The sequence below is a fragment of the Pholcus phalangioides genome, unplaced genomic scaffold (genome assembly GCF_987345545.1).
Source record: "Pholcus phalangioides strain wild (caught in Gottingen) unplaced genomic scaffold, Ppha-v1.0 ptg000004l_1, whole genome shotgun sequence".
NCBI lineage: Eukaryota > Metazoa > Arthropoda > Arachnida > Araneae > Pholcidae > Pholcus > Pholcus phalangioides.
The window spans coordinates 35,591,822-35,607,599 of NW_028301597.1; the positions used below are offsets into that span (position 1 = coordinate 35,591,822).

Sequence of the window (15,778 nt, forward strand, 5' to 3'; positions counted from 1 at the left end):
AAAGTGGAATTGTTTAAAACTTAGAATCAGAAAATGTGATCTAATAAGAAGTTATTCTCTTTAATTTCTTTAGCGAACTTCTTTCAATAAAATGTGCATCACACACATTACATTACCATTTTTTTATTTTCTTTTAAGCAGCTTTTGCATACATTATATATATGTCATTTTTTTTTCTGAAAAAATATTTTTCATCCTTATATTTGTGTCTTAACATTCGTATTAAATATGCTAGTGAATTTTCTTTTTAGCTTAGATGTTATACGTTTAGGTATCTGCAAGATTGAAATACTAATTTGTTGGGGGAATTATGTTCTTGGTTTTTTTAATGAATCGTTTGGAGATAAGAACAATATGAGACCTACATGATAAAGGATAAAATTTTTAATTTATTATTTTCTTAGTGAGTTTTCCATAAATTCTTTCTTTCGTTGTTTGTTTTTGATCGATGAACTTTGGAAAATTTGATGCATCAATAGTGTTTGAGGTCGAATTTTTAAGGGTTGAATCAAGGATAATTTTTACAGGCATGTGTAAGACTGAAATAATAATTTTTTGTGCGGAATTATATTCGACTGTCTTTTTTTGAATGATTTGTTTGGAGATAAGAATAATATGATTTCGAGGTAATATCGGACAAGAACTTTTTTTTGTGGGTTTTATAGATTTCGATGGTGTGTGTGTGTGTTTTTTTTTTTTTAATTTTTGATTTAGAGAATCGATTTTATTTTAAGTTTACCCTTTCTCAGCCGGTGAATTAAGAATGATATATGAATGATAAAATGTGATACGTTCAGAAGATATTTTAATCACATAATTTAGTTATTTTATCACCATATTTTAATCATGCAGAAAAAATATATTTCATTTTTTGAGAAAAAATATTTTTATCTTTATATCTGTGGCTTAACATTGGTACTGAAAATGCCCGAGGTTTTGTGGCGTTTCACGAATTTTAGAAAAGTTATTGAATTAATTATGCTTAAAGTAAAAAATTTTAAAGATAAGAAATAAGAATGATACGTATATATAAGTAATTTGTTAATGTCAATTATTGACTTCAATCAATTCTTAAAAATGTATGTAAGTATGTATATGCAAACGCCGCCTGGCAGTAGAGTGGTTAAGGAGCTAGCCTCTCACTGGGTTCGAATCCTAGTTCGGGTGTGGATTTTTATTAACTCTTAACAAATTACCCAGGACGGATCAGGCTGATCTCTTGGAAATACGTGGGAATCGCGTTACTGATTGCTGAAAAGTATATATATATATATATAATATTATCCTCACAACGATCGGTGCAGATCAGACACACGTGCAAGAAGAAAATAAAAATATATTTCTTCAATTCTTTTTGTGAAAAAATATTTTTATCCGTAATATTTGTGTCTTAACATTGGTATTAAAAACGCTTGTGAATTTTTTAATTCACATACATAATATTTTAAAGTGTTGGTAGAACAGTGAAGTACTAATTTGTTGAGGGAATGATATATAATTATATTCGCGGTTTTCATTAAATTCTTTGGAGATAAGCATAATAATATGAGATCAAAATGCATGATACAAAGAATACAAAGAAGGGTTTCGATTTTTTTCTGTAGGTTTTGTAAATGAATTTCGGTGTTCCTTTTTCTTCAAATTTGGAAAATTTAATGAAATTTTGTTTACGTTGTGTATTTTTTAATGCTGTGAATTAAGAATGATGCATGAGATGGGATCTTTTAAAGAGCTATTTTAATCACTTTACAATTTAGTTACTTTTATTATTTTATAGAATTTTATCAATGTATATTAATCATTATTTAAATAATGTAAATCTGTATATTCTATTCTTTTTCTCTTCAGCAATATTTGTATACCCGATACGTTCACGGAAAAATTTCTTTCATCTTTTTCCTGAAAAAAAAAATATTTATCATCCATCATCAATTGATAATGAAATCTTGTTGAATTTTTTTTTAATATATGCACATAATATTTTCAGGTATTTTTGAGATGCAAGAGATTTTGAGACACTCATTAAGTTTTTCTCAATTAGTAACTTTTTTAAGACTTTTTTTAATGAATCATTTGCGATAAGAACAATACGTGAGATCAAAATAATATCGGAAAATAATTCAAGTTTATTTTTTCATGTAGGTTTTTCATATATTAATTTCAATTTTTTTGGTTTTAGATTAATTTCAGGAAAGTTAGTGAATTAATCGCAAGTGGAATTGTTCAAGACGTGAAATCAAAACTTTGGCCTGTTAAAAAGTTATTGCCTTTAATCACTTTAATGAATTTTTGATACTGTACATCAGTACAAGCTCTTTTTATTCTCTACGAAGTAATCGGTGTAGACCAGATACGTGCACAAAAAAATTATTTCTTTCCGCGAAAAATATTTTTCATTCTTATATTTGCGTCCCTTAACATTGGTATTAAAAATGCTTGTGCTATTTTTTAAATACATACGAGTATAATATGATTGGGTATCTGTAAGGCGTTCAGATACTAATTTGTTAGAAGAGTTATATTCGCGATTTTTTCAATGGATTTTTCTTAATAAATTAGTTTGAATTCATTTTTTTTTTAGGTATTTAATGTATTTTTAAATATTTAAAGAATCGTATTTATAAAATGGAGCCTTATCAGGTTTGGAATTAAGGATAATACATATGTCATGGAAAGTGATCTATTAAGGACTTGTAGCTTTTTATCATTATAATGAAATTTCGATCATAATTTACATCTCAGTAGATATTATTTTTTTCTTATCTCCTCAGAAATTATTACAGACTGATACGTGTGCCAACAAATAAATTTCTTTCACAGAATTTTTCGTATTTTTCTCTTATACGTGCGTCACTCAACATTAATATTAAAAAGAATTTTGAAAAAAAAATCTTAGATAATATATTTAAGTATCTCTAAGATTTTGGAAATGAAAATTTGTTCAGAGAATTATATTCAGGATTGTTTTAAGATAAGAACGATGTGATATCAAGACAACATCGGATAAGGAATTTAATATTTTTTCAAGGGGGTTTTATATTAACAAATCTGTTTCTTATCTGTTACGCTATGTGATAGAAAAGTTGGAAATTTTAAGGGATTAATCGTATTTAAATACCAATATATATTTTTATTCTTTTAATTAAAAACTTTTTATAAATAATGAAATGGGCTTCAGTAAGGAATTATTTCCTGTAATAATAGCCGCAATTTTGATTTTGATTCAAATCAGAGAGATATTGCAAGTAAGAAAATTCCAATGTTTGATCTAAAACTTGATTCAATAGTCAAAAACTACTAGTTAATCATCAATTTTTAATTGCCATGTGTAATTTAAAAGAAAAGGTTGAAAATAAAGTTTTAAGATATTGTATGTGCTGAATTCTTTGTAATATTATAAAAATTTAATTTTCTATATAATTCACAGCACATACAATATCTTAAAACTTAATTTTATGTTTCACTGCGTATAATTTGCAACTTCCAACCTTTTCCGTAAAACTAGACATGGAAATTAAAACTTAAAATTGAAAATAAAAATAATTCAAAAAAAACTTTTTTTCTTGCCAACTTTTACTGTATTACATCAACAATTTTCTAATGAAATTTCAAACCTATAACTGATTTAAAAATAATTATTTCAATTATATCATAAGGTACGCTGTTGGTCTATTTTTTAGTGAGAATTCTACTAAATGGGGGTAATATGAAGTTTTATAAATGGATTTTTCAAGTAGCGCAATAGGAATTCACAATAAATTTTCATACTGAGCTAGCTCTTCGACTACGTATTTCGAGTTATTTCTCTTTGTTTTTTTCTTTTTTTCCACAATTGTAACTCACCATTATACTTAGTTTTAAAATCATCACAGTGTGTTACTCAAGTGGCTTGGTATTACACAGGAAATGATAATAAATGGTTAGCGTTTGGAAATTGATAGTTATCGATGTTTCGAGTTTTGATTATAATAGAAAATCATGCGGTTTTTTTTTGCCATTTTTTAGGAAATATATTTTTCGTTGGAGAAATAATGCGATTTGGGGATAGGCTGTATCGTTGCCGTAAATCTAAACACAAATACATCTTTTGTAGAAATTGATCAGTGCAGCGCAGCTGATCTGTTATGGAAACCTAAAGACACATTTACACAAATGAGTTTGCGTTGGTTTTTTCTTAACCAGATTTCTCCGTATACACCGAAAAATTTTAACATGATCTAAATGCTTTCACAGATATGAGCGTTTCAAGTGTTTTCGATACTTTTTATATCTAATATCATATAATAATAAACTTATTTACTTGTAACGTTAACAAAATCAGTTCACGCGTGGAACCATTTTTTTCTAACGTTTCGGCATTGCTGCTTGGTTCAGCTAAATAGATGTTATTTAAATAAGCGTATTCCTGGAAAAGAGGATGAATTCATCCTCATAGTGATAATGGTTTGGCTCATCATCTGATATTTGGATATTTTTTGCATTCGTAAATTTATATGGCGAAATTTATGAAATATAATTTCATATATTTTACACATAAAATAGTATGTGGTTTTATTTAATATTTTAATTAAATTGAATACATTGGTTGTTTTATTGTGTATCGCTACAGTTACATTGAATACTTGATTAATTTCAGGTGTTCCAGTAACGCGTACCTACACGCAAAACAATAATAATTTATACAATAGAAATTTGTATGTGTGATATTCCAAATATGAATATTTCTAAAGGAAATCGAATTACGGTAATTAGTTTCTTCAGTTAGTCAATAACTCGGTTCATTAACTTCCAATGAGAATATTTTTCGAGCAGCAATAACGCCGTATGTTTATTGAGGTTATAGAATTCGATTAGATTTTTTCGTTACGGATCCGAAAAATCGGTAAATTCCCGCCAATGTTTTTCTATTGATGGTATGATGAGAAATATTTCGAAAAACTGAATTTAGAGTAGAAAGTAGAAAATTCTTTTTAAAAAAAACAAAAACAACTTCCATTTCACAGCTGTGTAAAAATATCGATTCAAACCATGGTTACATGGGAGCTATTTATTTCACTTGTGAGCGGGGTTTTTCCGACGTGCATACTTCGATATTTATCAGCGACTGCCACACGTTAATACACGACAATCGTTCCTAACTCGGCAAAGCTCGAGATAATTTCCTAAACCAACGAGGGTTGTATGTTGTGTAATCGATCGATACGGTAATATCCTAACAAAGCGATTTCGGGCCTCACTATTATACATAAACATTCATATAGATCGATAGGGGGTTTCTTTTCCATGGGAAAGTCAGCCGCTGTAAACACGGGGGCATCACAAAGTAAAATGCGTGAGAAGTACTTCTCCTTTCGCTCACAAATACACGCGAATGATGCTCCTCTAGCACGCTAAGCGGTTGCATAATTTTAAGTTTTGGAAGCAAGTGGCAAATGTTTACTACTAGACTGATCATAGACTTGCACAAACTCTCTGGCACGGAAAACAGCACTCGCAGTATAAGCGTTAGTTACATACATATATATATATATATATATGAAAATAGTATATACGACACAGGGAGATCGGTCGTGTAAAAGGGAGGGAGGGCTAGAAAGAGAGGGAGTCATTGTCAGCCAAGTGACGAAGACCAATCGTTATCCAACATAGAACAGTGTTCGAGTCGGGTCGTCAGCATCGAACGCAAGGCAATCGGAAAGTTTTGGGAAGGAACGTTGGGGTAGTAGCAGCGAGAGAGAGCAAACCAGTGAAAATGATGAGAGGCGAAGGAGGGCATTAATGCTATAGAACAGCTGCTCCGGAACCAGACATTTCCCACAGCACTGAAACTTCACGATAATCATTCCAACAAGCGCATACTGGTAGTACCAACTGAACAACGCTACAGACATTGAGAGAGAAAGAGAGAGAGAGAAGCGTGTGTTTTCCACCAGAAAAGAAAACCCCATCCACCACACCAAAATGTTCAGTTGCGTGCATATCTCTATATACGTGTGTATATGTGTTCCACCTCCCGCTCGCCTCTCGTATCGAGCAGTTTGTCGATCGGTTTTGGTCAAAGTAGGTATATTCTGAAATCTACACACACACGTGGCATGCATGTTTGGTGGGAAAAGCCGTTAATCAAAACTATGTATATGTAATATAGGAAAGAGATGATGTGGCGTATATCTCTGGGCTTATGGTGTGTAACGTAAGGGATTCGTCAAAATCCATTTACCACCATCGCTAAATTATTATCAACCGATGGAAAATGTCGGCGTAACGAATTCCTGGCAGATACTGTTCGACATTCACGAACCGTGAGGTTTAACGTGTAACTACGGTGGTTTTGACTGGTCACCAATGTGACAGTTTTCCCATACTTATAATCAATATGGTAATGCTTTCGAGTGGATACCATTGGGTTTTGGAATTGGAATTTAGCTTCTGCCGTTCGATTAGTCCAATAATTATATTTATGATACCAGTGAAAAATGTAGAGTATATATATTTTAGAAAAATGTATATCTTATTTAGCACTTCAGTTTTTTCAAAAATCTTTGAATTAGTTTTTTTGAAGTAAAAATAAATTCCTTAGATCATTGAAAAAATGGCTGGTCATCACTGTATGGAGAGAGGGGAATGAGACAAAAATGCACTCAAGTATGATGAAAGCATAGACTTCAGCTCTGAAAAGCACGCATGATACTTTCATGAAACTTTCAATACAATAACTGATGGCTCATAACAGGCAAAAGCCCAGCAAGAAGATCATAAATTACAAAGACCCCCCCCCCTTTCCTCCTAAAAAAAATGAATAACCAAAGGAAAATTATACCAAATTTTTGGTTTTGGTCGAAGTAAGTTTGTTTTGATATCTGCACACATGAAATGTATGTTTTGTGGGAAAAGCCGTTAATCAAAACTATGTTTGTCAAGATGTAAGTATATCTCTTAACTTACTGTGTTTAACGCAAGAGATTCATCAAAATCCATTCACCACCATCGCTAAATTGTTATCTACGGATGGAAAATGTCGACGCAACGAATTCCATGTGAATATTGTTCAACATTCACACACACCATCGGGTTTAGCGTGTGGTCTACGGTGGTCTCATATTATGAACATGTACACGAAGTTCTGCTCGTCAAAACATTATGGTCCAAATGGTGAAAATACTAAGCCCATCGCAGATTTCAGATAAATCCGATATTTTTGTTACTCTGAAGATGGTAGGTTTAAAAGTACCTGAAGTCTTTCACAGCATCCCCTATCCTCGTAATAAATTCAAAATTCGTATAAATATTTCCAGAGTATCATCAACCAAATTCGGTATCACGCTGTAAGAAACGACATCCGCAAGATATTTAGGATTTTTCGTCGGCATCGTCTAAGTGGCTCCAAAGAAATGAATATGATTGATTGGCTCAAATCTGAAAATACAGTGGCTACTCCCTTAAGGTAAGAAGAGGGAGGATTGAACAGTTGTTCTTTAACTTTTTGAAGGGCGACCCCCTTTCGACAAGAATATTATTGGTCACCCTCACCCCGACTTAAAACTTCAATTACAATTCGAGATCGATATATATAGCGCTGCACCGATACTTTTCTCACATGTGCATTTTTCGAATCTTCTGAAAACTGACATTCTAATCCACATACGTCAGCGCTCGTGCTTGTATGTGTGTGTATGCAGCGGATACATCAACGTGTCTTTGACAATCAATGAAAGTTGAATGACTGTGTATATAGGTCGCACTATATCAAAATCTGCGACTACATCAGGACCGTAACTAGGAATTTTGTCGCACGGGACAAACATTATTTCGCGGCCTTCCCAACTTTAAAATTCGATCATTTTGTAGCGGTGTTGTTTGTTCCCCACCTAAAACTGTCGCTCCCTAAATTTTGCCACCAGGGGTAGCTGCCCCCCCCCCCCACCCTACGTCCGGCCATGAACTGCATGGTTTTTTTTCAAAACCTGACGATTCAAATTTTACAGGGCTGTCTGCAGGCACGAAAAAAGAATGATTCTATTTATTTTTCACATTTGTCGTTTTCAAGATTTTTAGTTTTAATGGAGGAGTTTCTTTCCCAGACACACCTTGTAGTTTTTAATTTATTAGTTGTGAGCTTTACTTTTGACTAGTGGGTGCGTACACTGATAATAAGTAGCTCAGTTAAGAGTGGGTTTCAGGTTTGATATTTGCGGAAGAGTAAAAAAATAACTTTAAAGCTTCTAAATTTTGTAAAATCTTTCACTAACCCTTATCTCATTTACACGGCTTCCCCAGGTGTCGCGACTCACCGTTTGGAAACCACTGTTGTAGGGAATTAACGGCACGTTTATCAAACTATTCCTCAAAGACATCGGGAATTTCAGCACTTCGATGGGGCCCTTGGAAAATTGTGTATGAAGCAGGATTCTCCGTGGGATTTCCGTCCACAGGACGGAGTTCTTTAACATTTTTCTCAACTGTTTCCTCTAACGCCAAGTTAGGGAAACAGTGGTCTAAAATCATATGGAGAGGGCAATAAAATCATGTATGAAAACTACCAAAAGTATCTGCAGCGCCATCTGCCAGTGAGAATCCACAATAACATTTTAACAGCTTTTTTTTTTTTTTTTTTTTTTTTTTTTTTTTATTTGGGTCCTTCAGAAACAACTCCCCGTGTTCCACAGAGTATGCCACGAGGCTTACAAACGTAAGTAACAACAACAAACATATACGGTTCAAGAAACTCAAAATTTGCAATACAGAGTAATACAAAAGAAAGGAAAAATCAGATCAGTATGTACAATAACAATATACGAATGCACTTCAAAGCGCAATATTGCACCAGTGAATGCCATATGGTATCAATGCAATGAAAAAAAAAAAAAAAAAAAAAAAAAAAAAAAAAAAAAAAAAATTTAATACACACACATGAATAGAAAAATATACGACCACACATAAGTATATATATATATCCACACATACACATATATATACACACACCAATACATACATACAAAGATAGTGAGAAAAAAAAAAATAAAAAAAATAAATAATAATAATAATAACAATAATAATAATAATAATTAGTACTTAAATGGAAATTTTGATTAATTATTCAAGAATCGAAAACAGCACTTGCAAGGAAAATGAGAATGTACACATTGTATATACAAAAAATAAAATAGAAACCAATTATTTTTTCGCGAAGATATTTTGTACATATATTTTTAGAATGCGAAGGACTTCCTTTGATTTGACCAAATCGGACAATGCAGGCGGCCAAGAAATAGACAGCTTTAACAGCTTTAGTGGCGTATTTTTGTCCCATAAATATGATTCTAGGAAAAACTTTTTTAACACTAATCGTTTCACTGAAATTGCTGTTTCCTAAATTGTTCATTTCATATAACTGTGTACACAGTAAAACCCCTCTTGACGGACACTCCTCAGATACGGTCACTCCTCTTTTACGGCCAAGTAATAATTTCTTCGTGTTTATTAAAAGTATGCTTTTGAAACCCCTGACTAGCAGTCACTCCTCTTTCACGGACGTATTTTTTTGTTCCACCGGTGTCCGTAAAAGAGAGGTTTACTGTATATGGACTTATCTAATTTATCTCAGCTTTTCTAAAAACTGGTTTTTATACGCACACACCAAGTCTCTACTCTATTTACTTTTCTTTCTAATACAGTGGGCATCACTTATTATAATCATGGATAATGTTATCATTCGGGTATTGTTATCACTACCGTATTTGCGGGGGGGTTTTTTCCTTTATTGGAAGAATTTTTTTGCAACACTCAGAAATCGTCATTCATATGTTTTGTTTACAAAATTTGAGTTGTATGTTTAGGATGGCTCATTTTTGGATCGCGCGCTAATGACATTACTGTTATCACTAGAGCCGTGGCAACTGCTGAGATAGAAACAGTCACCTCGGGTAAAATTAACCTTCGGCTACAATGTGTGCTCACACAACCATTTCTACAGAGCCAATGCATTGTCACGTTAGCGGAACAGATGGGTGGAGTTCAATGATATGGATATAAAAGTCGAACAGCTAATTAGTCGCAATTCAGAGAACCGAGCAGTTCAACGTTGACCGAGGAGGAATTAATTCAATTGACTGCTCCTAAGCGGTACCAGATGAAGAAGATCAAGATAAAGAAGTGGACGACAAGTTTCATGAGTAACATAGCGGAAGGGCTCCGCAAGTTCAAATCAGCAGTAGATTGTTTTCGTGAGATAGATCCCTCTACGGTACGTTCTTCACATGTAGAAAAATTGGTAGAAGTCTTATCAACATACTCTAACATACTTGATGATATGAAGAAGAAACGGAAAACAGAAGTCACAATGTTCTTTCAGAAAACATCGCCAACACTCGCTGCATCCTCTTTCACATTCAATTCTACCTCTGCGTCACCCTGCTCTTCTCATGCTATTTAATAAACGAGACATCCAAAAATCCTATGGTTTCGGTTATTTTCGAATTTCCCGTATTCGCGGTCACCCCCGGAACGTAACTCCCGTGGATAAGGAGGCCCGACTGTATTTGCATTGCAAAATATTATTCTAGGTTGAAAATTTGTCTAACGGAAAATATTTGACGATATTGTGAATTTTTGAAAAATCATTGTAATTTTTTTTTAAACCACAAACTATATGTACCAATCATGAAGTTTCCTCGATTTTCTTGTACATATATAGACACTCACTTCACGCTAGTCTCCCATTCACATAAAAAACTTATTTTCACTTTCTGAGCTCTACTAAAAAAGAAGCCTTTAATTCTTAATTCCAAAGGTACCCACTTCATAGCAGGTAACTACATAAATATACTATTCCGGTCTCGTCGGCTTTTGTTTTCGATACATGCAAATATATATCACATATTTCTGAAAAAAATAACCCAAACATTTCCAGGAAAAATTTATGGAATATACATAGTAAAAAGCCGTCCCATTGACCATAAAAAAAACTGAACCGACAGTATAATACTGGAGGAGAAAAAAATTTCAAAAACCCACTCAGGCCTGATGAAAGTCAAAACTGAAGAGCTGAAACGCACACATCAATCCTTTATGCAACTTTCGTCTGTCACACACTGAAATACGATAGGTATAAGAATAAGAATAAAGAAACAGGATAGATAGATACCCTCCCATACGCAGCAGATGAGCATTTACCAGAAGCATACAAACTACTTTTCTTATTTTCCAGAAAAAAATAAAAAATAAAAATAAAAGACTCAAAATAAGTAAAAAAAAAGGAAACAGGCAGTGTAAAGAAAGAAACAGGAAAGAATTTTGTGTGTCCATGTTAAGAGCAGGAAAGAGGCGGATTCTTAGGAGGAAAAAAAAAAAGTTAAAAAAAGGAAGAGATTGAGAAAGAGTAGATCTTAGAAGAAGAATAAGAAAGTCTGTGTGAAAAAGGAAAAGGAGTATCTTGGAAAAGGATAGGAGAGGAGAGAAACTGAGTGACTTTCCATGTTCTTTCTTTCTAAATACCCCCAGCAATAAGTAGCCCCAAAGATGCAACAGTTCTAAGTAAAAAATAAAAATAAAAATAGGAAATACCAATAACCAAACAAAATAAAATAAAATCACCAGATTTACCCCAAACAAAAATAAAGACTTGGCACAATAGCATACAGATTCTTTTACACATTCTATTTTTTTTGTTTTCAGTACATTGTTTTCTATGGCTTTTACAGAACGGCTACAGGAAATCCGTTTGAGTATTGTTGGGAATACATTCTTGTTTGAAATAACCATTGTTGTGGGGATTTTTTTTTTTATTCGATATTTTTTTCTTTACCCATGGGTGTCTTTGATGTTGGGAGTTTTGAAGATTTAGAACTACTAGAGTCGAAAGTGGGAGAGAGAAGAGTTATGCAATATTGACTTGAAATTTAAAAACTTAATTTTTGATATTCCGTATGCGATTTAAGTTTATAATTAATATCGATGATTTAACCATCTATTGATAGTTGAATTTTGAAAAACAATCAATATTAAAAAGTGAAAGAATTGCATTTTTTTTTCAAAACATCTACATCATGCACATGCGTAGATTCACTCGACCCTCTTATCCAAAGATATAAAATTTTCAGTAATCTCAGTTGAACTCTGAAAATTAAAATCTTCTGTAAACTGAGTAATTTTCTTTCTAAATACCCCAGCAATAGAGCTCCAAAGATGCATCAGTTCTAAGTAAAAAAATAAAAATAGGAAATACCAAAAAATAACCAAACAAAATAAAATAAAAATAGATTTTCCCCAAACAAAATCAAAAATAAATATCTGGCACAATAACATAGAGTTTTTTACACATTCTATTTTTTTGTTTCCAGTACATTTCATGACTTTTACAGAAAGGCTACAGGAAATCGGTTTGAGTTTTGTTGAGAATGCATTCTTGTTTGAAATAACCATTGTTTTTAAGGGTTTTTACAATAATTCTTTAACTTGTGCGTGTCTTTGAAGATTTAGAAATACTAGAGTCGAAAAAAGAGTTATATACAATTGATTTTAAAACAGGAAATTATAAAAATTGATTTTCTAATTTAAGTATGCGATTTAGTATGTAAGTTTTTAAACAATATCGATGATTTACTATCTGTTTTCATCAACATGAAAATAAAATTTCTTGATTATTTATCATCAATTAATACAATAAAAAATTACTAAAAACATAAAAGTTTCTGCTAGCATTTTTCAGACATTTTGAAATTAATTTTCATTCATTTCCAGGGTATGAAAGCAATAAAGGCAGCAGTATCTACCAAAAAATTTCCAATAGACGATGAAATGATGCAAAAATATCAATATCATCACCCTGAGATAAATGCGGAAATAACTAATATTTGGAAAAAATAACTCTCTCATGATCATTATTATTACTCAGAGATCACAAAATCTAAAACTTCTCACATTAGGTTTTTTTTTTTCTTGTTCCGAAAAATCTGTGTGTGCTTGTGTGCATAGAGAATTTCAAATATCTCATGACAACCATGTTCAATCTTGAACATCTTTGGTGACGACCAAAAGTTCCGTGACCCACCGGTTGAGAACCATTGCTTTGATTACTATTTAAACATGATTTTCTCTTCAGCATATCTCGCGATAATCTTTGACGATCACAATTTATGATGAAAATACTCATCATTTTGAAGTATTTAATCTTGGTATCCTTACCGCATTTTTGCACTGAAGTTTCATAACTTCAATTTATCATGTTAACGAGTAAACCTCAGTTTCGCAGAAATTTAAAAAAAAAAAACACACACACATAAAACTATTTTTCATATAAACATACATTCGTTTTATTAACAATTTTTACATTTTAATTAGTTATTTTTCCATTGCTTTCTTGTATGCTCATTAAAATAATACAAATGAATTTGTGCTACCGCAGGAAGTCCAACACCAAGCGGTTAGCTCACCAACCTCTCGGTGAATATTCAAAAAAAAACCAAGGCTGCCTTTTAGAATCGGCAATAAATTGTAGCTCCGAGTCTAATTATGCCTCGTGTGCAGAAAATGGCCGTGGTGCAACGAAAATTATCAAATGAAATGAACTTTTGTGAACTCATTTTATTTATTCATTGATTTAAATTATACATTTTTAATAAAATAAAATAATTTATTTATAAAATTTCATTATTTTAATACTCGTTTTTTTTATTTTTTAATTTTAGCTCGTCATGAAGCAACCGAATCGCCATTGGTGAAGAAGTATCATGATGGGATTGGACAGCATTGACTGTAAGTCGAGATCTATATTATTATTATTATTATTATTATTAAACCCAATTACTCAATAACCGATTTTACACATAATAAAGGTTTCACACAATAAAGGTTCTTCGCAAACGCGGCCAAATCACATTATGAATGATTCGAAATGGTAGCCTTGCCTAGCAGGGACATGATGAAAGTGAAGAGTGGCGTTTAAAGGCCTGCAATATCTGTACTCCTGCTACTAAACCCCCACATGCACCTCGTCTACATTCCTCTGCGGAATTTCTAACAAATTGGTACGTGCTGGAATGTTCATTTACGTGTTGTGAACCTAACGTGAGAAGTCTGTTACTGTTTTGGAGAAGTTTGTCTACAACTACAATGGATACGTTTTAGGACTCTTGTTGTAAACAATGACCATCAAATATCTCCACAGGAAGAATCGTGAAATAAAGCGACTGTGGTTTCATCTATTAATTAAAATTCTAATTAATTTTTCAAATCAGGGTATTTAAAATTCTAGGTATGCCCATCAAACGTACAACTTGTTCTATCTTTTCTATCTATCGCCGTTTCCAAGTTATGTCATTTCGCAATTAGGGAGTCGTTTTCTGAAATATCGCGTATATTTGAAATAAATATTAAAGTATCTTCCATAAAGTCAGTACGAAAATTTCTTCACATTTGCATGTTCAATTGCCATACACGGATCTTTTCAGACTGTAGACTTACCGTAAAAGAGATAAGGAATATATTCAGTATATGGTGACCAGTGCCGTAACTAGCCATTCCTGTGTGCTGTGCAAGAATTTGCATTTAGGCCCCCCTTCTGGCCCATTCTTGGTGAACCTCCTCTCCTCTAAGTGGGCGCTGTGCTGGTGCACCTGCATAGTTACGTCACTGATGACGACCATTCTATAGCATGCCCGATAAAAGTTGGAACCGCATATATAGGAAGCCCAGGGAACAAGGAGAACTGACCACTTTGTTGTATACTCACCTTTTACAATTTTTATTGCGACCGGCTCTGTGTTGTTATTATATGTATATTTTACATAGAATTTATTTTATAAAAGTAACGTATTTCTTGACATACGCTCCTTGTAAAAGCATGCGTCGCAGTAAAGAGAAAAACAATATATTCAACTTTGGTGCTGCACGTTTTAAGAGAAATTTAATTTCAAATAAATGCTCTCCTTTTTTTATTCTACACACAAATATTAAATAGAAAATTCTCGCAACCAAATCTGAATAGTCGGAATTCAATTTAATTAGCTGATATTTAAATATTTTCGATTATATTTCACACTAAATTTCCTGGAAATTATGTTTTTTAAAACAAAATCTTAGGGGGGGTCGCATCAGAGTAAGCACCTATGGGTGAATAGTCTGAAAAATATGGTATTAATTAATTATTAAAGTCATGTTTATTACTCTAATATATACTCGTCTATATTCCTTAGCGATGGCAATGAACCCGAGAAAGCATTTGCATCAACAAGCAAAGTTATTCACAGTCCAGAAATATGCCCCAAATTGATAGGGTTTTCGTTAATCCTCTGTAGTCCGGTATATTTTTGAATATACATGGCCAAAAAACCCCCACTAAACTGATTTGTTTTCTCAATCTTTTTTTATATATTTTAATGTCATTTCATCGCAAAATACCGCAATGTAAATACTTTTTGTATAGAAAAGGTTGATTCCTTGCCTGTGTCAATTTTTGAGAGCAGCTGAAATTTTCACAGATTCATAAAATTGCAACCAAATTGAGAAAATTGGAAATAACATTCTCCAAAAGAACGACTATTCAACTCTGTTATGAAAGATTTTATCAGTTACAGATAACAGGACATTTGCATAGTTTACCCCTAATTGGCCATTATAACTAATTAAAGAATCCACTCTAATTAATTAAATTGATGTTGATATAAACATGTACTGAAATCACCCACTTGCTCCCATTTATTTATCCGTAATTGTAAAACAAATAACTCAATACGTTTTACAGCACTGAAGGTTAATCTGAAATTAAAAAATTTCTACGTCA

At 32.5% G+C, this 15,778-nt stretch overlaps 1 protein-coding gene across 6 annotated transcripts in view; it reads left to right on the forward strand.

Annotated features, from left to right (window-relative positions):
* The window catches only part of LOC149087341 (uncharacterized), a 171,088-nt gene that overhangs the window by 62,168 nt on the left and 93,142 nt on the right, over nt 1-15,778 (forward strand). For all 6 annotated transcript variants that reach the window (XM_089231397.1, XM_089231400.1, XM_089231399.1 and 3 more), the window contains exon 2: nt 13,686-13,752. The gene's annotated coding sequence lies outside the window, so the exon portion shown is untranslated. The remainder of the gene's footprint in view (nt 1-13,685; nt 13,753-15,778) is intronic.